General features: G+C 40.0%; 1 protein-coding gene across 7 annotated transcripts in view; it reads right to left on the bottom strand.

The window, feature by feature from the left end:
• The window catches only part of tbx5a (T-box transcription factor 5a), a 67,920-nt gene that overhangs the window by 15,111 nt on the left and 30,090 nt on the right, over positions 1 to 22,719 (bottom strand). The window contains exons 1-2 of one of the 7 annotated variants that reach the window (XM_078554045.1): positions 10,512 to 10,621; positions 679 to 840 (exon numbers count right to left, since the gene is read on the bottom strand). The exons of 1 other annotated variant lie outside the window; for it this stretch is intronic. The gene's annotated coding sequence lies outside the window, so the exon portion shown is untranslated. Of the gene's footprint in view, positions 1 to 678; positions 1,085 to 2,668; positions 2,948 to 10,511; positions 10,622 to 22,719 lie in introns of those variants that run through there. 5 more of the 7 variants (XM_078554050.1, XM_078554043.1, XM_078554049.1 and 2 more) reach the window with 5 other exon arrangements.

Genomic DNA, 22,719 nt, shown 5'->3' with positions numbered 1-22,719 from the left:
GTTAAAAACCTTGATACTTGTTTCGGAAGATATTGTAAATTGTCCAATATCCAATGGAAACGTGTCACCCTGAATGCAGGAAATGAATTGTTTGCAAAGTTTCTCGGTTAGGTGGAAGGCGAAAGGAAAGTATTTCTGACGATATTAATCTGGCGTTTAAAAAACGATAGAAATTAGAAATGCTCAATACTGACTAACGGTTTACTCGAAATAGATCAATGTCGTGCTAAACTCTCAGAATTTGACCTGCATGATTAACACTGAAGTTGAGTGTAAAATCGGGGCGCACTGGACGTTCAGTGTTAAACGATATCTGTCTGCAGATAGGCCGCGACACTGAGAGTGTGTGTGTGTGTGTGTGAATACACACTGCCCACTGAGCAGTGTCCGTCATTAGCGTTCTGGTTATATTATTTTGTACACGCAGGGCTTTCTCGATACCAGTCAATAGATGACCAGCTCTTTACATTTCGGGAAGACTCGCCGACTGTCATTTGCAACAACGCGAAATGCTCCCTTTTGTTTCATTTTCCACGTAGGCCCCGTTATTCGCTGATGAACACTGAAACAAGTAACGACCTCTGTCTCGCACGCATCGCATATTTGAACACCACACGTACAAGCAAAAAGCAAAACGCAAAGAATGAAGGTCAACCCGAAGAAGGGATAGTAATATACCTTCCGATCTCTCCACGGTGAAAGGGTATTTATACAGCCCTTCTCAATCGTTGTTTTCCCTGGTTAGGCACAGAACACATCCCAAGCTGAACAATCCATAGATCTCCAGAGGTACTGCACTTCTCCAAACACTTCCAGGTTGCAAGACGCACAAGAGGGATCCTGAGAAAAGAAAGATAAGGCCTTATCGCACTGTTTGGGGCATCTAGCTTCAGTAAAAAAAAAACTTGCCGTTCAGAGTGCTAGTGGGGAAGGAGTTCCCCCATAAGGTGGATTTGATGGGTGCTGAGTGTGTGTAATATAGGAAATGCGTGCACATCCAGAGGAGCGCGCTGACTGGAGTGACGTGGTGGGGAGCCTTTCGTGCTCTCAAAGTGCTGAGCGTCTGTCCAACCAGCGCTGCTCCTCACAGAACGACTCGTCCCAGACCCCCCAGCATCCTGGCAGCTCAAGCACAGCACAAAGACACTGTGAAATTCAACAGCACCCCATCATCCATCTTGGTCCATTCTTTTAAGCAAAAGGCAACGCCCCCACACCCCCCCTTCTCGCCCCCTCCCCAACTATCCCCGACCCCTCAAAAAAAAAGAGACCTTTCAGCACAGACTGGACCAAAAGATCACTGAATAAAACTTCACTGAGCACAGTGAAATGCAAATCCCATTCCCCCTTTTAGGCTGTAGATAACTTCGCAGCTCACCATGACGTTATCCAGATGGAGAAACAGAAATCAAGAAAGTAACAAGCCTGCCCGAGGAAGCAAGCGTTGAGATACAGTACTGGGTACTTCTGCGGTTTGTTTTGTGCCTGTCAGAAGAGGGGAAGAATTGTAGGAGCAGTTTGTTTTTTTGCAACTGGAATCCGAGGTGGTTACGATCGATGTTAGCGCATTCTATAAATGACTGTCCGGGCCACTCCGATTTAAATACATCTACATAATACTTTGGTTAAAACAAGCAAACACCATTTCAGCTTGCAGGATTGTTTCCGCGTTCATCTTTTTTTAACGATTATATTTGACGTGTTGTTGAACCGGTCAGTCTGCTAAACGGCGTGCTGTCTCATTCTGCACTCTGAAAAGAACCAGATCAGAAACTGCATTTTTGATAAGGAAACGGGTCCCGCACCAGCCTTTCCACGATGGGTGATAATTTTCGATGCACTATCAAATATGGTTTACATTTAAATGTTAGATGTGGTCCTTAGCGGCTTCTGGACTGAACGACATATTAATAAATTTCTGCTAATGCACTTGAACATCTCCCTGTAAAACGTACGGACAAATATACTTATGTCTAAACTTTCATCGGTGGGACATCAGATCAAAAGCCAAGGACACACAACAACTTTCGGGCAGGGCCACTGTTGTATACATTACACATTTTGCCATTGCTGTGAGGCTCAGAGCACTTGACTATAGGTACTTTTACTATAGAATATTCCTGCAAATACTAAGATACAGAACTCGCCACATATTTGAATGTAAACAGGAGAAAACTCTCGAAATTACCTTAAAGCTGCCTTGGGTACTGTCCAGGTAAACTTGGCATGAATAAAATACACGTAACATGGCGAATAGCAATTTCCATTATCCTTCCTAATGCTTTAAAAGTACTATTTAAACTGACTTATCCTGCCCCAAGCATTCACCTCGTTAGTATGTTTAATATTAAGGCAACAAAAAATAGCGTTTTAGCCGAAGGCAGAAATTCCCCCCATGCACCAAATATTGTTTAGGGTGTTTGGGGTACAAAAGTATTGCTGGGGTATTTGGTAAAGGATATATATATGACATCGGATTCCAACATCTCTAACTGGATATCATATTTTTTTAAAAACAAATAAAACGAAATATCATTCCAGTATATGCGTCTTAAAGCCGTGATAGCAAATCTGAACATTCTAAATGGAAACGCCCATGATTAAAATACATTAAACCGATTTCTAAAATGCATCAAGTAATTTTGTAACTCAGATATCTTTTACCTACCGACAACGTGTAAGATTCCTGTACTCTGTGAAATAAAGCAATAGGCTTCCTTCCAGTTGGGCTCAGGCTTGTTTTCTGTTTCTTTTTCTCTAAAAAAAGTCTGATTCAACATCGAGAATTCCTCGGTCCAGTTGCACCGACAACGCCAAGAAACTCTCGAATTCAGACGGGTTCAACGTCTTGAACGAATGTAATATTGGTGTTTATCCCTCGTCGCAGGCCAATAGATAAAGAATGCCGCGAGAATATCCGCGGTATCATCAGCCATTCACCTATAGAACTCGCCAACGTCACCACCACGCAACTCGGCTTTTTGTGTTGGGTTGACTGCAACCAGAGTGAGAGGGGGGGCGGGGGGTTCATCTGAATCAAGATTATTCCTGCCAATGGGAATGACATTCTTATAAAACCAGTGATGTTCAACCGTTGTATTTTAGAGCAAGCTTTAAAAGCTCAGAATGTTTGTATTTGCAGACTTGTCTTAAGAATTGCAATAATTAGAGGTTAGAATCACGGTTAAAGTGACAAAATCCATATTTTGAATTTAACGCGGCGCCAGCTTGCTAAATTTGTGTTATTAGTTGAAATCTTGTACAGACACTTCGGTGACAAGTACTTGCTATACATAGTAATTGATAACCTGTGGGTTCACCAGTATGAAACGATAAAAAGCTAGGAACCAATTATTCCCAGTGATTAAAAACAAGCTAATCCTCTAACACGGCCAACAGAAACTAAATTTAAATCGCCAGGTTCTTCTAGAGCCGAGTTGTTAAAAATGCTAAGAATTTTTCAAGTGACGTCGTGCGCCTGGCACATTTAATAATAAAAGTATAATGCCAATGTTAAAAGAAATGTTAAGATTACATTGAGTGAAAAGGGGTTGGGATTGTAAAGAGCATCAGTGGCCTAAAAATTTTATGTTTAGGAAATGATATTGGCAGTCGCGATTGGCAAGTACCTGCGGTAAGTGAAGCCGAACTGGTGTGTAATACTTCTTAGTGGCTATTTATAACGTGCAGTTGTTTATGTGCAGTAAAACATTTATAGTTACTTCTGGTTACCGTAAACTCCGTAGTAGTGATAGCTTTTTGAAAGAACTTATTTTTAGTATCGCACTGCATCTAGTTAATGGAATTTAAAAGTCACGGTTGCTTGGAGAGTGCGAGAAAGATATGTACGCAAAGATAATGTCAAATAAGAATGATAAAAGGACCCTATGCATTTCTGTGGTAAAATAATGCATTTTATTGCTCAAGTGACATAATGATAATTGCATATGCGAATAATGTCATGTGGCTAAATTATTATTTGCTTCACAATGTCCGTTTAAACACGTAGAGGCGTCAGATAAACTTTAAAATTCTAAAGGTGGAAAATAGCGTGTGACCGCAGCTATTTATCCACCTTATGCTAATAATTTTTCAGAAACAGGCGGAGTCATACTTTACTACCAAGTTGTTTTGACTGCAAACAGCGCCATGGGAAGCCGATCTGATTATTAGGTACAACAAGGCGCAGACACCCAATTCAATCCAATCCGTGCACAGGCTCACTTTTAGTTGCACAGCTAGTCGTGTCTCTGTATATGTCTTACAGAAAGAGAACGCTCACGTGGAAATGGGAGTGCATAAGTAACCATTGTTGAATAATCCTGTTTGTTCCCCGGGACTTTTGCCTTGGATTTTCTTCTCTCCACAAAATGGTTTGATTAGAAAAACTTTGCTCTAGCACAACATTTGTTATAGAAATAATGTTCCAAAAGCCAAGGACAAAATAGGATGCATTTGAATATCATATCATATACCGGCCCATACAAATTTAATACGGGTTCCATGAAGTACAATCAACTCAATATACTATTGCATTATTATGTATTCAAGTAGTTTTATTCTTTAAGAGCACCACATGATGAATAATGCAAAACTACCAATTGCACTTTTGCATTAATGTCTCCCACAACACTTGCCACTGTAATACGGGTTGTAGCAGGTCAATGTGAGATGGAGTTAAGGTCTAAAAAGCACATTTGACATGATTTTAATAGCAGCGGAATAAAGAATGGTAATCTTTCTGGATTTCAGAAGTTTCCAAGCATTCCAATTCACAACAGCACCAGTAAGAAAGAACTGAATTCAGCGAGTATCGTATTGCATTTAGTTTCATTTTACTTTGCATGCAGAACCTACCAATCGTTAAAGCATATATAGAAATATATATATATATATTTCTAAATAAAGTGTAAAATCCTTTAAACGGGTAACTGTAAATGAAGCAATTTCCATTTTACCACTCTCTCATAAACGAGCGGTCGTTAGAGATTAGGCATTCTATTGAATCACTCCATTATTGTTTAGAATTCCTACATACACACACCGAACTGAACACTATTTTATCTTTTAAACACGCTATCATTTGAAGAGATTAGTGTGTAAATACATATGCAAATCTGAAACTCCGTGAATCTGAAATTAACTTTTTATCATAAACAGTTCATTCTATGCCGTCTTACCAAGTCTATAATGCACCTTAGTGTATTACTAACGATAATGTGAAATGTTCAATCACTTAAAACCAGTTTCGATTATATTTTAATTTTGACTGCGATTAAGAGTTTTACCGTGACTTTCGGAATTCAACTTGTCTTATGCATCCAAACGTTGTTTACTTATTATGCCGAGTTCTCAGTAAACTTTAGTACCGTCCATACTTTGGGGTTTTATTAAATGTCTAAATGTAAATATTACATAGGTACGCCACAATAGAAGTTAGCTCACGTCAAATGTAGATATTTGTAACAAAGTTTAAGCAACTGCTATGTTGGGCATTACAAAGCAAATAAAAATATTGATGTTGCATTAAATCATTCATCAGCCTCAAAGTTGCTCATGACAAATTTAAATTAATCTGCGTTAAAGTGAACACTTCAATCGCTGTTCGTAAGTATTGTAGCTGTAGCACTCCAAATAAATGAAAGATAATGCATAACATGCAGCGAATAACAAGTTAAAGGAAAATGTAATTGTTGCAGCAAATTGAACTGGGAACTTGCCAAGCGATGCACTTACGTTCAAAGTTTAAGTGAATTCCTGCATCATTTCTCACAATTCTCAGCACAGTATTAGGGTCAAGCAATTGGAAAATATGCTGGCATAATTTCAAATTTATTTGGAGGCAATTGTTCAATTGTAACACCCATACTTCAGAGTTGCGCTTACATCGACCCGCTTCCAGTGGGTTACATTGCCAGACTGGGAACATTTAAAGAAAATTAATAATTGCACAGTTAACCACTTAACAGAGAAACACATAAGGAACATTTAGACATAAATGAGGGCGTATCCAGTTATAAACGATTTGCATGGAGAACATCGTGGAACCAATGAAAAAGAAACCCCTGTTTAATATTGTCGACCGCACAATCAAGCCTTGAAGTTTATTCACTTCGAACTTTTCAAATTAGAAATGATCTCACGCTTAGTCCCTCAAATTCTGACCAACAACCGGTACATTTGAATTTCTGTAAATGTACTGCTAGATTTTTTTTTGTTTTGGAATGTATTCATGGAAAGAAAACAGCTAATGGATCCGAAGAAGCATCCTGCTAAAATCTTACTTTGGTTTTATAGATCACTTGTACAGCAAGTATACATGTGTAACCCCAGGCAGGTTAATCAGTTCCCTATCAATCAAAAGTTTACGAGTTAACAGGAAATGCTGCAAAGATGAAAAGTACTGCAAAACTGTTGGAGACATCAGCCGAAAGAACATGTCGCTTAGTCTTTGCGATCTCTGTTCTCTCTCAGTAGAGGATTAAAGGCATGTATCTTTAACGCGGCCTGTTGTTGGCGCCAAGTGGTGTGTTATTAATCATGACTTTTAGCTCCATTTTACGTAAAGGCTATGTTGCTACAATTCTTCATTGCCGAGTTAAGACAGTGAAGCAAACACATATTTTACCCATTCTGTCCAGTAAGGTATCTTAACTCTGGCCACTCGCTAAAGTCAGGGGTCGTTCTAATAACCATGCAGCTGTAAGTCTCTGGTTTAAAATGACCAAGTGATTATATCGGTGAAAAGATGCGAGTTCTCTCCGGGAAAGCTAATCTGTTCCTGAAGAAGACAAATATATCACACACTTTCAGATCTAAACTCAAAAGGGGCCTCAAATGTATTAACATATTCTGTGGGGAATCTTCGATGGGGTGTTTTCTATGAGTTAATATAACCTTGAAACCTCATAACGTAGCATTATTTTAGTTTAGTGCTAATTTGATCAAACGCAACGTACATTTATGACATCCAGCTGCAATTGGTGACTATGCCAACGTGTTGAGAGGTATGTTTTCAATATGTGCCCTTACCCAATCAGGAAAAGTTTATTTTTCGTTTTGCATAACGGTGAACATGTAAGCTTAATGGTCAAACAAAGCAACGTAGCAACGATTCGCATAAACATAAGAAGTTAGGGATTTAGCTTGTGATATAAATGGTTTAAATATTTTGTTAATAGAATGTGCATGCAACACTGATTATCAGAAAATACGGGCAATCTAAAGCATTCGCAGAATACACACCAATTTTGGAAAGGAGGAGCACACTCCCCAAATTTCTATCAAGGTTCTCGGATAGAACTGTGTGCATTGTGGGTTTGCATATTTGCAGTTTCTTTTCTGACCTAGTTCATTTTCAGTGTATTCTTCGCGTCCATGAATACTGACGCAAGCACACATACCTGCCCCTAACATGGCTAGAAACGGAAAGTGGCTAACATACAATTAAAGGGTTACTGTGAAACTTGCCTACTTCCCTTTTAAATTCATTTCACCGTAATCTGTTTCGTTTAATTATTCTTCACTTTCCATCTTCATGGAAAACTACAAACAAATTTGGTGAGAACCGTGTTCAATCAGGTGGAGGCTTTGACCGAAACACGTTGTATTTTCACGGTATATAAAGCTTTGACGAGTTTGTGACCGTTTACCGACTTGTGTATTTGCCTTTTGAAGTTGATGATGCCAATGCGTAATAAGCAAGAACAATCACCACCCATTTCTACTCGAAATTATAATAGTAGTCTTTATAATAGATACTTAACGGCCTGTTGTAATCTGTAAATACCGAGAAATGTTACGATAGATGTACATGTGAAGAATACACATCTCTTAAACTATAACTAAAGGATGGAAAGTTAAAGGCACTAAAGTTAAAGTCAACACTGTGCACAGGTTGGAAATACCAATTCTCATTTATAAGTAAGTGCGTATTTGAGGAAAATGATCGCATCTTTTAATCAACTCATTTTTTTAGGGTAGGTATTGAAAGTGGGGCTGATTTATGCTGCTACTAACAAACGGATTTATAATCTAAAGTGAATTGAAACAATCAAGTTTTTTCTGCTTCGAGATCAACGGTTTTGGCCGTTGCTTGAATCATATATCTTAACATTGGTTATCTTGCAAAAGTGTATTACAGAGGGTTTTTACATTGCATCTCTGCTATTCAAGCGGCAGCGCTGCTGTTTCGTTCTCATAAACTTTGAAGGAATGCATTTTACTTTTAAAAAAACTGCCAATTTTTTTTTCCACTGTAAATGGACATACTATTCGTCACCAACATTGCATCAATATCGAATCAACCATTAATATAATGGTATTTTGAGCTTGCGTCTATCATATTCCCTTCCTCCCCTTTCCTTCTACACATGGCAATTCGACAAGTTTGGCAATTCAATAATTTTATGACATTTACAAATGGGAGGGCATCTAGTCAACATCTCAAGGCCCCACAGCTGCGAGGACATGTGATAGTCCAACTGAGACGACGTTTTTCTGTGTGTGGGACTTTGCTGTGTGCAAACCGGCTGCAGTAACTACATTTCGAAAGTACTTCACTGGCTGTAAAGGAGTGCTGGGACGTCCTGAGGTCGTGAAAGGGGCTACTTAAATAAATATTCCAATGATATCAGGTCAACATAGGATGAATGCCCATGAATGCCCATGTCTTGAATATTAAATTTGCTTCGGATGTACTGTCTCCCTCGTTGATCCAAATTGTTCTCTTACCTGGATGCTTGCTAGAGATTACTTTCACTACCTGATTTCTCTTCGAACCCACAATTATTATCCATCAAACACGTTGAATCACATGGGAAGTTTGAGTAAACATTGGGAAATTGGGCAAACGACACAATACCAAACTGTACAGCAATAAAAGAGACACTTCGTACACATTTTAACACAATATTTGGCAATATCTCTTGTGTTACTTTGTGCAGATTATTCATATCGGCCCAGTCTCAGTCCAACAGTTGTCCAAATATTTACTTATAAAAACATACACATCCTAGTTATCAGCTGAAATGATTTCATAATTAAACCCCCCGAAATAATTCAACGATGATTTCAAACACATATCAGACACGATTGTTCCCATAGCCTACTTGTACACATTAGGAGCTCGGGACAATTTGGTTTTAACGTTGCTAGTCAATAGTTTAAATTGGTAAAATGTCTTCGGTTTTATGTGTTACCGGTTATAGGAATTCCCCCTTATTTCAGGTTCTATTATTTATGGGCAATTTAGATATGATCGAAAAACACATTTTTATTTTGGTAAGCCCATTAGTACAGAAGATTGAGTACTGAGCCCCATTTCAGAAAGCACGTTGAGCAACTTTGTAGTGCGGTGTCCACTGCTTTACTGCTAATCCCATGCTAAAGTCCCTGGCTGAGATTTTTGGTTCATTTTACGGAAACTGACCGTTCTTTTCCCCGTAAGGCCAAAGTTGTTTGTAAAAACTGCTAAGGCATAAACAAAAAAATGTTTGGTCGATTCTCTACATATTAATAACGTTATCTTCCTTAGCTTAGTTGGTATGGGCGAGGGGGCAGTAGTAGCTCGCCCATTAGATCCGGAGTCTAGCGCTTGCGGCCCATTCCGCTACTACCCAAAAACCTGAAGCCAGAATCATATCTCTAGGTCAACAAGCGCGCTGGTCCAACAAAGCCCTCCTCGTCGAATGACCCATAGCCAAACTCACTTCTCACTCGAACCAACTGAGTAAATGAATTATAAATGAAAAGAACAGTTTTGTGCAGGTATTTTAAATCAAGTCAATGGTTCCACCACGTCCTCTATCCCACCCATCCCCCACCACCCCCCACACCCTCCCCCCCAATACTCTCACACACAACACACACAGCTGGAAAGCGCCAAATCTTGCATGTGTTTCCTTTAAATTCACGCTGTTTAACAACCCTGGGCTGCTTTTGTGCACAGGTAACGAGAGCTTGGCTTCTTTCGAAGGACAGTGGCAAATTCTGAATTGACTTCAGATCATGAGCATACCATGTTCGAAGTATATCTGCGCGCACCGTAATTAGCAATAGTCCACATAGAATGACAATTTCTGCAGTTACAAAGTCAGTTACAGGTTCCCAGCCGCCAAAAGGCGAGGAACTTGTTTATTCCGGACTTGCTAGATTTGCCACCGTTGGCACTTGGGAAGCTAATTCGTAAATTTACAATAAGAGGAAGGGAACAGTTTGGCCAGCACAACAGCAAAGACTCCATCGAGGACGTATCACATTCGTTTTCTTTCTATTTACTGCCCTTGATTTCACAAAAAAATCGAAACAAAATTCTCAGTGCACGTGCTGCGCGTGCATTCCAGGCCCAATAAAAAGGGTTCAAATGTGGCCGACTCAATTAGTGTATCAAAAGTTGCTCATGGCAAATAAAACTTTATTTAATTGCGTATTAAATTAACTTTTCGATCGGCCCGATCCTCTTCCCGGGAACTTAACCCAGATAAATATTTCCTAAAGAAAATAAAACGCACCTTTTGGAAATGTCAGGTGTTAGTCGATGGGTGGGGAGAAATACAACCGGTGCATAGGTATCCAATGAGGCAGAGAAAGCAGTGCATGATTGGAGATTAGCACAAACATGCTGCTGCCATTTGTGAGGCAGTCAAGTTTTGTTTCTGTTTCTTATTTGTCAAGGCTCGGTTGTTAACTCCGCCCCTCCCTCCCACCCCACCCCACATCTACACCCCCAGCTTTTAACTGTCAAGTGGAACAATCCAGCACACAGTGTAAAAATCCTACTTCCATAGCTGGATGAATAAAAAGTAATTAGCAATAGCCCACATAGAACCATAGACATCCCTCTCTATTAGATAGAGAGATACACATACATACAGTTCGTTATATATAGCTCGAAGGACAGCATTCTACAGGGGTGGGGCAAGTTGAGGAGGTAGGCATCCATGAACTACCACAGCCACTAGAGGGATTGAACCCACGCTGTTGGCATCATTCTGCATCACACTCTCGCCACTTGAGCCAACTGTCTCACCACGAGTATATGTTCATTTAAATGGATTCTTATAATAGCTAGTAGTGTGATAGGTACATGAGACACGAGTTCAAAGTTCCATTTAAATCGGATATAAACGGTAGGATAAAGCTAATGTTATAATAACATCTTTATTTTTCATGAGTGCTTACAGCACAGAAAGTGACCATTTTACCCAACTGGCCAATGCCCGTGTTTATGCTCCACATGAGCCTTCTTTCACTTAACTTCATCTCGCCTCATCAGCATATCCATATTTCAAACTATATAAAGATTTATTCCATTCTGTTTTGCAGAATGGGGTGCACCAGTTGCTGGATGGCACAATGGGTCATATCATTAGCCTGTTTCCACTGAGAGCTGAGTTTGAATCTAGTCCAGGGGTGAATCAGGTGATAAATTCCTCTGCCTACCAGCTGTAGCGGTTGGTAGTGAAGTAAATCAGAGCATTCTCAACTCAATTTCTAATAGTTGTGAGTTCAAAGCACAATAATCCCATTGTTCAGAACTACTTATGCTGCTTTACCAAACTCATTGGGAAAATCTTCGTGAACTAAAAGATTTTGAACTTTCACCACATCAAAGGAACAGGGCCATAAAAGTGAAATCAACAATATTGTGCAGCACAACAATTTTACAAAAGTTAGCACTTGTTAGCATGTAAATATTTTAATTGTATCTATTTCTTTAGTACCTAAACATCTGACCACATGAACTGCAGCCCATACACAGTTACAGACCACAGAAATATTGGTACTTCTTGCTTTCTATAGGATCTTCGTTTTTTTTTGCAGGATTCAGTTTATCACAAAAGGAAAATGCACCAGATTCAGTTATACCCCAGATTCTAGATGTCTAACTGAACAGCCTATGTACTGAAGATTCATAGTGGACACAATGTTTCAACAGTGCTATTGACTTTCCCTGCTAAACTAATGTAAAATTCCCCATTTGTATTTAATCCTAATTAGAGCTACAAGTATAGGTAATTTGAATTAAAAGCTCATCGTTCATTATAACCGCCCGGAAAAAAGAATGCATCATTTGAATTTCTACATTTAATTAACAACAGCAGGGAAAAGGGTCATTCAGCACAACAAATCCTTATCACTGTTTCCTTTTGAGCAACTATCTTTAATTCATATTTACTCTCACATTCAACCTTTATCCATTTACCAAATCTAACCTTGAATGTTGGCATTGATTTTGCTATAACCACAAACCCTGAAAGTGAATTCCACAGCCAAATCCCATTTATAGAAGAAAATTGTACATTGAACATTTTGTTTCTGTCACTTTAGTAAAAATATCAAGTTTCTCACTGATGTGAGGACTTCTTCTTTGCTTGAATGATCTCAGGCAATATATCACAGTCCAGCTCCACACAACACAGTGGTGAATTCAGTTTGAAACCAGTCTGAGTGCTTATTAACAGTGACAAAATCCGAGCCGGGGATACAGGTTTGCTAGATCCAAGTAAAATTTCCCAATTCAAATGATCTCAGAGCAGTTCTCAGACCATAACTTCAAACTATTGTAATCATTTACTCTATGAAGTTGTTCCAGGGAACACAAGATGTGTCAGATAAAATACTTAAATGTGCAGATAAATATCAGATGTAGTTTAATATGGATAAATGTAAAGCATTGTTTGTTGGAAGAAAAATTGGACTTACATATTTCAAGTATAGAGTTGAAATAACTAAAGTTGAAGTTGAAAAAGATCTAGAGGTGAAAGTAAACTTAATATGTTTAATTAGTGAGAAGCAGCAATTAACAAGAAATAGAATGACAAACTATGTAGCTAAATAAATAGGACACAAGTCAGATGGTACAATCCCCAAAAATGTGCATTGCTTTATTTTGGCCATACCTTGAAAACTCTGTTGAATTTTAATTACTGAGATTATAGACAGACATTGAAGCCCTGAAGGTGGTGCAGAGGAAAACCTGAGGCTGATTCCTAGTGTCACTGATGTGAACTGGAGGAAAGGCTGGAGAAACCTGGGCTTTCCAATTTTGAAAGAAGATGTGATAATAGTGTGCAATATAGAAAAGTTAAATCCCAAGCAGTAAATTAAGTTAAGAAACAGTGGGAGGTGTAAGTTGAGGAACTGCAAGCATGTTCCAAACAGAAGAACTGATTTGTTTTGAATGGTCTTCCCTGTCTGTACCTATGTTGTGATTTCCCACTATTGATTATGACATATCTATATATTAAGGTTTTGGAATGTGGACAACATTAGTAAGGCTGCATTTATTACCCATCAAGTTGAATTGAGAACATACCAGTGGGAATCTTCCTCGAACCACTACAGTCTGGTTCCACTCCTCTTGCCAAGTTAATTTAAACCCTCCCCCAAAAGTACTAGTTAAACTCTCAGTGAGAACATTGGCCCCGATTGTTTTCAAGCACAATTCGTCTATCTTATATAGGTGCCCAATCCCGCAGAATTGGTCCCAGTGCTGCAAGAACCTGAAATCCTCCCTACTGCACCACCTCTTCATGTGCTGGGCTTTGAGTTTACAGGTTATTCCAAGTTTTATATCTGTGTGGCTGTGGGTCTGAGCAATACATTGCTTAGAATTCCTGAAACCAAACGGATTATATAATTGGAGGATACTATCTTCACAACTTGTCAAACAGCTACAATATACTCTCCCACCAGATCAGCTGTATTTCCTGGCAGATTGTCCTGAAATGGACACTAAATATCTTCCCATTTGCAGTTTGCAGATCCTAATTCAAATCAATTCCCAATTTCCAACGAGCAATGTTGTGAGGTAATCTTCTGCATATTACATTTCCAGGTGGAGTGGAAACAAATATTAGCCAAGAAAACAGTGAACAATGACAGTCCTTTGAGAAGGAGGAAGTTAGGAGATAGAGAGCTTCAGCAGTGGTTAAATTGAGGTAGGGTTGTAGCTGGCAAAATTACAAAGGGGAAATAGACAGTATTAATACAGCAGATTTATGGTTGGAAGCTCGTCTTGGGGTCAAACACAACACTTAGATTACGAATAGTCTGATTCAGCTTCCAAAAGTTGCCAGGGATGGAAATGGTGGTCAGGGAATGTAGTTTGAGGCAGGGACCAAAGGCAATTGCTTTAGTCTTCCCAATATTTAGTTAGAGGAAATTTCTCCTCATCCAATACTGGATGTCAGACAGGCAGTGTGTCAAATCAGAGATAGCAAAGGAAGTGAGAGAGGCAGTGGTAAGAGTTGAATATTGTCAGCACACATGTGGAACCTGAAGTGTTTTTGGATGATGTCACCAAGGGGCAACATATAGACGAGAAATAGAAGGGGACCAGGATTGATACTTTGGAGATTCCTGAGGAAATGGTGTGGGAATAGGAAAAGAAGCTATTGCAGGTGTTTCTCTATTTATCATTAAATAGATAAACATGGAACCAGGCAAGTGCAGTTCCACTCATCTGGAGGGTGGAGGAAAGGTGTTGAAGGAGGATGGTATGGTCAGGTATGTTAAGGACTGTAGATGGACTGATAAGGATGAGGAGAGATACTTTAGCAAGGTCAGTCACATAGAATGGCATATGTAATTTTGATTTGATAAGAGCCATTTCAGTGCTGTAGCAGGGGTGGAAACCTAAATGCACAGTTTCAAATGTGGAATTGCTGGGAAACCTGAGGTGGATCTCATAGACGAGAGGATCTCTGAGAGAGGAAGGCAGATAATGAGATAGAATCTAGTGCAAAATGTGGTTCAGAGCTATGACACATTAAGGAAGGTTTGGCTCGGTGGGATACAGGGAGAGAGGAAAGTGGCATAAGCAAGTGCATAGATGGTTTTGATCTTTATGACAAAAAGTACATGAACTCTTTATACATATTGTTGAAGGTAAGGATGGAGGAGCCACCGGAGGGTTGTTTAAGAAGAAAACCTGTGGTGAAGAGAAGCCGGGGTTTATCTTTGCATTCCAGGATAATCCTTTTCTTACAGTGCCTTGGAGATGATAAAGAGCTGCATAGGTCAGTGTTTATTCTTGTAATATGACCTGATTGTACAATTACATTAAATGCCATGTGATGCCTAAAGTGGGAAGGAACTTTGCATACCTACACACCAAAGATATCATAAAGAGTAATGATATATTATTATCGCCAATTACAGATTCGATCACCAGTCTTAATTTGCAAATCTTCCAACCTGACGTTTTCTCTCTGGTAAGTCTCTCCTAACTATCAGTAGGCAGCAAGTGCACAGTGCATCATCCATTCGTTAGGAACTCAGAATTGAATCAGGGTGCTGTAGGACACTTACTGGCATCTTACAAATAGGCGCCTGCTTGAAACAGATGCATCACTGGGCTGCCCATGTAGTAGCCCCAATCATAATGGTGATGGGTGGCAATAGATAGGGACTGGAGAGGTAGGTACATGATTTTTAGGGTTCTGTCATCCATTTGCACTAGGCGAAGTGAATGAAAACTTGGGGCAATGAGTTTGAAAATGTGGTTTTGAGCAAAATATGACAAACAAGGTGCATTTCTGTGATGCATGTCTTGTACAATGTTCTTTGTTAAATGCTCCATCGACATACACAGTAGCTGTCTGAGGCCTCCTACAGATCTGGAGACAATGAAAACATCCAGAGGAAGACAATTGCTGAATATGGTATCAGATGTTCCAGCGCTGACACATTCCAAAATTGTATTCTGATGGAGTAAGCCTATGTCATTCAGGGATGTGATGGCATAGTGGTATTGTTGCTGGGCTAGTAATCCAGAGACCTAGGGTAATGCTCTGGGGACCTGGGTTTGAACCCAACCCCCCACCCATTGCAAATGGTGGAATTTGAATTCAGTAAAAAAGAAACTGGAATTAAAAGTCTAATGATGACTATTGTTGATTGTTGTAAAAAAAAAACTCATCTGGTTCACTAATGCCCTTAAGGGAAGGAAATCTGCTGTCCTTATCTGGTCTGGCCTACATATGACTCCAGACCCACAGCAATGTGGTTGACTCTTAAATGCCTTCTCAACAAGGGCATTTAGGGATGGGCAATAAATGCTGGCCTAGCCAGGATGCCCACACCCCATGAATGAATAAAAAAAATTACCATCATAATTGTAAAAGAAAAGCAATAATATGAACAATACCAATTCTAGGTATTTAGAACATGAAAATTAACAAAAATTTTAACCTTCTACTTAACTGGTAACTCTATCACATCAGACTAATAATTGTGAATTCAAACTCAGGAAAGCATTTAAAACAGTAGCTGAAGTGAAATCAATGTCAATAATTGTCAAATCTCATTTTTATATGATGTGTGTGTGTGTATGCATGTGTGTGTATATAAACTCTCAGGTTAAAAAAGCTTCTTTTTCTGGCCAATTTTTTGCCTCAGTTTTCTCTCCTCACCCACCTATGGAAGGCCCCTTGCTTAGTTCGAATGACTCTGGTCATCCTAAAGAATTTCATCCAAGTGGTCATTTTCATGCATAAGTCTTAATAGTGAGGTGACAGTCATGTCAGTAGAAATAACTGCATTGGGGTAGGGCATCATTACCAAGCCTGATCCATCCCCATCTGACATCCATGCTTGTGCACTTCCAGAAGGTGTCTTGGATGGCAATCAGGAGCAAAAGATGGTTGATTTCCCCACTTCACCAAATAATCATAAGACCAATTACATTCTGTCACCACTCCTCTAGTTTTAATTAGTTAACTCACTGGATAAGCTAAATGGGCCATCAATCAAGCCAAAAAGCACGACGTTAATAACAGCAAATCTATTAAGAATGGCATTTTCTTTCAAGTTACAATTTTTTCTATTTATTTCAATGGAACTAAATTTCATTGAAAACTGAACATCTCCATCAAGCAAAATCGAACAATGGCACATCCCAGTGCTCTATTCAAAGGCATGCCTCTCTGCAAGTATAAAACTAAATGAAGACAGGGCATATTTCTGTGCTCATTAAACATGTGATAAGTGTGGAAGCCAATTGGAAGGCCTTGGGTATTTTATTTTGTTATGATTAATAAAATAAACTGTTTCTATGATCCATGTAGAGATCAATAACTTATAAAAAGAGATATGAATTTTCCAGTAACCAACTCAAAGGATCATATGTTAAGATTTCATGTTTTAAGACTTTTACTGCAACAAACACACAACTATCAACATTAAAACATTACTCAGTAGGAAGCTAATACAGTAAGCTACAGGAAATGTATTCCTGAGTAATCTCATAACACAACCAAAAACCCCATGCCACATTTACATATTACACCACAATCTCAGCAGAAATTCAGTCTTGTTTTTAAAGTTTCAAGCTCCTCTTAGCTTTAACAGTATATCTTCCCCCTGCCCAATCAGGGTGAACCTTCCAGTGCTCTTTTAAATAAAGTCCCTTCATTCAACCCCTTGAGCATAGTTCAATGGACTTCCAGTATCAAGGTACCCTTTCATAATTCCATAATTTTAACTCTTCAGATGCTTCTTTGAATGGGGAATCCATCCTCACTAGCACTCTGCTTGGTCGTTAACCCGAAAAAATTCCTTTTTTTCTGTTTGGTGTAGCAGCACCTGTTGTGGGGCTTCTTTCCCAAAATCTCTCAACCTGACTGAATCTGAGGCCGGGATTTTCCAGCCCCGTCACAGGCTGGACCCGCTGCAGGCAAGGTGTTGCCCCAGCCAAAAGTCCATTGACCCGTGGTGGGACTGGAAGATCGCAGCAGCGGGCAGATGTGGAAAATCCCATGCTGAGAGTTTGAGAGTCTGGGCAGCAGCATGGCCAGCTGCTTCCACCTTTGTGTCAAGGTGTTAAGACTTGCACTTTACTTTGACTAAGTTTTGATTTAAGTTTCTGCCTCCATAGCAGGCAGGTCACATGGGTTTGTCTCCAGGTAGATTTAGTTTGAAGCCACATGGGCTTGCCTCTGGGCAGATTTCATTGGAAGTCATATCTCCCTCTCCAAACTATTCTATTTTACCTTGAGTTAAAGGAAAGAGTTTAAAACATAATCATGTTATAAAGTCCAGCCATTATAATACTGTTAATGGGAACTCATTAGCAGATGAAAGTTAAAGCAATTATTATTAACACAAAGTTTAATTGGCTCTAATTGTCTTAATCACACATCACATAAAATGAATAAATGTACTGCAGCCAATAATTCCGGATACCAGTGCCAGGAAGGCAGCATTATGTTTAATTATTATTATGACATCTTCATGATTATGACTTTTCTTACATTCGCCAATGGAAGCTGGGCTGGAGGTGAAGGGTGTGAGAGTTGGAGGTACAGTTATGTCTCAAAACCTCAGGAAGAATGTAATACTAGGAACAATGACTTCATATTTGAAGTTAACTTTTGGAGCAGATGATTATTTTCTGTTACAGGGAATGGAAGGATATTTAAAGGAGTCAGAGCAAATCCAATATGTACCTCATCTATTAGGAGGTAGAAGGATATAGATTTGGTCCCAGAGCAGGAAGGACACAAAAATGATGTAAGCCACTGGGAGTCTTGCTGAAGCATTTTGAGAACAGAGAGGTGAACACAGTTTTTAAAAACAGCATTTATTGATTTTTGTGACTTTTTAAATATCCAATAATAACTTGGATTTATTTGGTGCATTTCATGCAGTAAACCATCCCAAGGCACTTCACAGGAGCGTTAGCAGACAAAACTTGACACCATGTCACATATAGAGAGATATTAGGAGAAATGAAAGGCAGCATGTCAATAGGAGAGAAGGGCACAAGGGGTAAAGAGAAAAGGGAAGTAGAAGTGAAGCGTTTGAATCTGGTGCAGCAGCCAAATTGGACACACAAATGGACACAGGGAAACTATAAACTGAATTCATGATATCAGGAAAATTAAATAGTATGCAATGATAAAATACATTCAAATGAGAAAGGTCAATTATTCCATTTTAGTCCAGACAGATAAAAAATCTGCAGTTCCCCTCCCCCTCACTGGATACAACTGGCTCTTGAATGACTCTAAAAGTTTTGCCTCTGCTCTTTTGGCAGTTTAAATCTTCATTACTCCAAGGGAAAGAAAATATTCTTGCCATCGGTCTTAAATTCACCTTTCACCAGCTTACTGTCTTTGTCTACTGCCATGATTTATCTTCAAGTAGTTCTCTTGATTTACCTTTCAAAAACTGTTTAATACCAAATACCTAAAAGAATCTAAAGGCTAATGAAGCAAAGTTTCTCTAGCTTTTCCTGAAGGCTCAGCTATTGGACTCTGGGGATCAGCTCCTTGGCGTTTCTCTGTACTGCATCTACACAGTCTAACAGCAACTTATTGCTACATTTAAAACAGCTAATTGAAAGCTCAACTCTAATCACTATTTTCATGCATATAAACAGATTCTCCAAAATAGATAGGGAAAATGTCAGGGTTTTTGACCAAGCAGGTACGCAGCAGAATCATATTGTTCTTTCCAAAGCAATCTAGAACTCCTTGCACCTACCACCCCGTTCTCAACAAGGGAGGCAGCATTGTGTGGCCAACCAAAGTTGGAACAAAGGTTACCCCACAGGGTTTATGCTTCACTTTCACTATCACGTGAGTTAAAGGATGGATTTGCATCGCACCGTCCCCTCATTTCCTGTAGGTTTGCAGGGCCAATTCACATTAGCTCATTCCCATTAACTTCTTGTTTTGAATTAGATGCACTTTTGGACTAGAAGTGTTCACACTGTAGTCTGGTATCTGTAGCTCAGGGTCACCCCCCTGACTACTATTAACCTCCTGTTTACCGAATCTCTGCTCTCTGCTTGCATGTCAATTTCTGTGTCCCACTTTGCTATGACACTGACAAGATCCCCTCTCCCGGGATTTGAAATCCCAAATGTTCCAAGGTGGCCTACTCTTATTTGCATCTCAGGTGAAATATTTGGATTTGCAAGCTGGAATATTCTCCTATTTGTAGGACTGGAGGAGGGTGGGGGGGTGGGGGGGAACTAATTCCCCCCATCGGGTGACAGGAGTCAAGCTTGTTTTGAGGTTTAACAAATACGAGTTGCATTTAATTTCTAGATCACCGCTGATTGAATTTTCACTAAGGTTCTGTCCTTCGTCCACCCACCGGAGAAGTTACAGAAAAATAATGGAATCAATATGCAAATAAAAAAAGTGATTATTCAGAGAACTGTTCCTGTTTTGGAAAATCTACGTCCCAGAACTTGAAAAAAATATCGCAACCATTCGAAGGGCCAGGGTGCCGGTCAGTCTAAAGATAAGTCTGTATCATGAGGATACAAGCAGGCTGAAGCTGCTTTGGAACGTAATCGAAATATCATGCTTTCAGGACAAACGATCACTAAATACTAAACAACATAGGCCAGTTATTGAACAAGCCAAGGTGCAATGTGCACTCCAACCAAAGTTGACGTACTTTGGCAGTCGGTCAGCTTGGTGTATGCTGGAATTTGGCACCTATGATTATTTATGAAACCATCTAGTTTGCCAGCGATTTGCACATAAATGGATTCGCAAGAAGTACTGTAGCATTCATTCCGCCCCATACCTTTAACGCCCCATAGTTCCAGAGCAGGTCCGCTATTATTTCGCTCTGCCCTTTATGCCGGCTTCTACTTAACGATGGGCATTAAGCATAAGCAATAGGTTTTCATCAAATCTCATCAAATATTTCATATAGGAGACAGTCCCTGGCATTAAATACTGCTGCGACCACGCTCAGACCAACACGGGAATACCTAAAACAAAAACAGAATTACCTGGAAAAACTCAGCAGGTCTGGCAGCATCGGTGGAGAAGAAAAGAGTTGACGTTTCGAGACCACATGACCCTTCAACAGAACTGAGTATAGTTAGGAGAGGGGTGAAATATAAGCTGGTTTAAGGTGGGTGGCGGGGGGGGGGGGGGGGGGGGGGGGGTAGAAGTTGAGGGTGGGGTGGTTGTAGGGACAAGCAAGCAGTGATAGGAGCAGATAATCAAAAGATGTCACAGACAAAAGGATCAAAGAGGTGTTGAAGGTGGTGATATTATCTAAGAAAAGTGCTAATTAAGAATGGATGGCAGGACACTCAAGGTACAGCTCTTGTGGGTGTGGGGTGGAAAGACTGACAAGGTATTAGTTGTAGATTTAAAAATAATGGAAATAGGTGGGAAAAGAAAAATCCATATAAATTATTGAAAAAAACAAAAGGGAGGGGGAAGAAACGGGGTGGGGATGGGGGGAGGGAGTTTAAGATCTAAAGTTGTTGAATTCAATATTCAGCCCGGAAGGCTGTAAAGTGCCTAATCAGAAGATGAGGTGCTGTTCCTCCAGTTTGCGTTGGGCTTCACTGGAACAATGCAGCAAGCCAAGGACAGACATGTGGGCAAGAGAGCAGGGTGGAATGTTAAAATGGCAAGCGACAGGGAGGTTTGGGTCTTTCTTGTGGACAGACCGCAGGTGTTCTGCAAAGCGGTCGCCCAGTTTGTGTTTGGTCTCTCCAATGTAGAGGAGACCGCATTGGGAGCAACAAATGCAGTAGACTAAGTTAGGGGAAATGCAAGTGAAATGCTGCTTCACTTGAAAGGAGTGTTTGGGCCCTTGGACGGTGAGGAGAGAGGAAGTGAAGGGGCAGGTGTTGCATGGATGGCAGGACACTCAAGGTATAGCTCTAGTGGGGGTGGGGTGGAAAGACTGACAACTAATACCTTGTCAATCTTTCCACCCCACCCCCACTAGAGCTGTACCTTGAGTATCCTGCCATCCATTCTTAATTAGCACTTTTCTTAGATAATATCACCACCTTCAACATCTCTTTGATCCTTTTGTCTGTGACATCTTTTGATTATCTGCTCCTATCACTGCTTGCTTGTCCCTACAACCACCCCACCCTCAACTTCTCTCCCCCCGCCCCCCACCTTAAACCAGCTTATATTTCACCCCTCTCCTAACTATACTCAGTTCTGTCGAAGGGTCATGTGGACTCGAAACGTCGACTCTTTTCTTCTCCACCGACGCTGCCAGACCTGCTGAGTTTTTCCAGGTAATTCTGCTTTTGTTTTGGATTTCCAGCATCCGCAGTAGTTTTTTGTTTTTATCTACGGGAATACCTTCTACACCTGAAAAGGACGTGACATTTGAAAAGGCCCTCAGAATGCAGTGGAATGTGTATTCCTCTATCTTAACTGAACATTCTCGACCTTGCCCAATGGTCAGATGTGGTCAGTTTGTTATCTGATCTCGCTAATAACACGCCAAATGATGTTTTTGCCTCTCTCCGGTTAGGAACCGAGGGCAATGATTTTGACCACTCCCCAGAGTGTAGACGGAATGACAGTAGCTTCGTTGCAACAACCCTCGCCGATTGATTGGCACCCTGGCTGCTCGAGATACGCAAGACAACTGATGCTGTGCTAAAACGATCGTCCTTTTCGTAAAGCTGAACACATGTGTAAGGTCGCGACAGAATGGTTTCATTTTTGAAGCGAATGTAATTTCTTTCTCGCTTTAAGCCATAAGTCTGGAATCGTCCAGATGCGCATTAATAACGAATCCCCGAAACACAACTGTTGTGTTGTATCTAGGAGAGTGCAGCTGTTTGCTAAATGCTGCAAACGCTATGATGGAAGATCATTCTTAATTCCCCTAATAAATCATTTTATTTCTAAATTCCCATTGGTTTATGTTCAAAGCAGCTATATATATATATATAGTTCATGCGAGATCTATGAAAGATGG

The sequence above is a fragment of the Cetorhinus maximus genome, chromosome 12, assembly GCF_964194155.1.
Source record: "Cetorhinus maximus chromosome 12, sCetMax3.hap1.1, whole genome shotgun sequence".
Taxonomy (NCBI): Eukaryota; Metazoa; Chordata; class Chondrichthyes; order Lamniformes; family Cetorhinidae; genus Cetorhinus; species Cetorhinus maximus.
Note: the sequence above shows the minus strand (reverse complement) of the source record. Positions and strands in the feature narration are given on the sequence as shown.